Consider the following 1,019-nt stretch of genomic DNA (forward strand, 5'->3'; position numbering starts at 1 on the left):
AAATTACTCGTCAAAGCTTCATACCTTTCATCAAATTTATAGGTAAAGCTTCACTCACTCAAGAAAAAAAATTACGTCAGGATTTCACTACAACAGCAAATTTATTGACCTTAGACTTCGACGTTATTTGGCGACCTCTAAGGAGGGTGGGTCCAGGCTTCAAAGTGACGCCTGCATTAGGAAAATATTATAAGAGCTATGGATGTGCTACTATTGGTAAAATTAATTTTCTAGAAAAAAAATAAATGATGTCTACAGCACTCGGTATTCCCAAGCGGTCTCCCATCCAAGTACTAACCAGACCCGACGTTGCTTGACTTCGGTGATCGGACGAGAACCGGTGTTTTGAAGGTAGTATGGCCGTAGACAAGGGTGCACCAACAGTGCAACACTTCGATCATCGAGCTCATTAAATGATATTTCACTAAAATACAGTTTTTAACCAATGAATAGAACAATTCCATAGCAAACATTTTTTTATCGTCATTTGAATTTTCAAAAAGCATCACAGTTAAATTTAAAAAATCGAATAAAAATCGCCGCAGAAAAATATTTACAATTTTTCGAAATTTATGAAATTTTAGAAATGTGTTCAGACTATGTTTATGTACATGTGGTAAAAATTTAATTTGTACCTGTGATAAAAGTTTCATCTATCGAGATCTCGAGTAGAGAGATAGAAACAGATAGAGAGAGATAGATAGATGAAGATAGAGATAGAGACAGAGATAGAGAGAGATAAAATAAATGTGAAATAAACAAACAGGAAGTTAAGCAACGTCGGGCCCGATTATTACTTCGATGGGAGACCGCCTGGGAATGCCTGGTGCGGTGGTGCTCAATTGCCTACGGCCATACTTTTTTTTTAAAACACCGGTTCTCGTCCGATCACCGAAGTTAAGCAACGTCGGGCCCGGTTAGTACTTCGATGGAAGACCGCCTGGGAATAGCGGCTGCTGTAGACTTATTTCATTTATATTTTTCTAAAAATTCATTTTACCAATAGTAGCGAATCGACA

At 37.6% G+C, this 1,019-nt stretch overlaps 2 pseudogenes; one reads left to right on the forward strand and one right to left on the reverse strand.

Annotated features, from left to right (window-relative positions):
• Positions 1 to 249: 249 nt before the first annotated feature.
• LOC117112519 lies at positions 250 to 368 on the reverse strand (annotated as a pseudogene).
• Positions 369 to 844: 476 nt separating this feature from the next.
• On the forward strand, positions 845 to 965 carry LOC117112520 (annotated as a pseudogene).
• The last annotated feature ends 54 nt before the right edge of the window (positions 966 to 1,019 follow it).

The sequence above is a fragment of the Anneissia japonica genome, unplaced genomic scaffold (genome assembly GCF_011630105.1).
Source record: "Anneissia japonica isolate Jap-2015-1 unplaced genomic scaffold, ASM1163010v1 scaffold49499_len1019_cov176, whole genome shotgun sequence".
Classification (NCBI taxonomy): Eukaryota; Metazoa; Echinodermata; class Crinoidea; order Comatulida; family Comatulidae; genus Anneissia; species Anneissia japonica.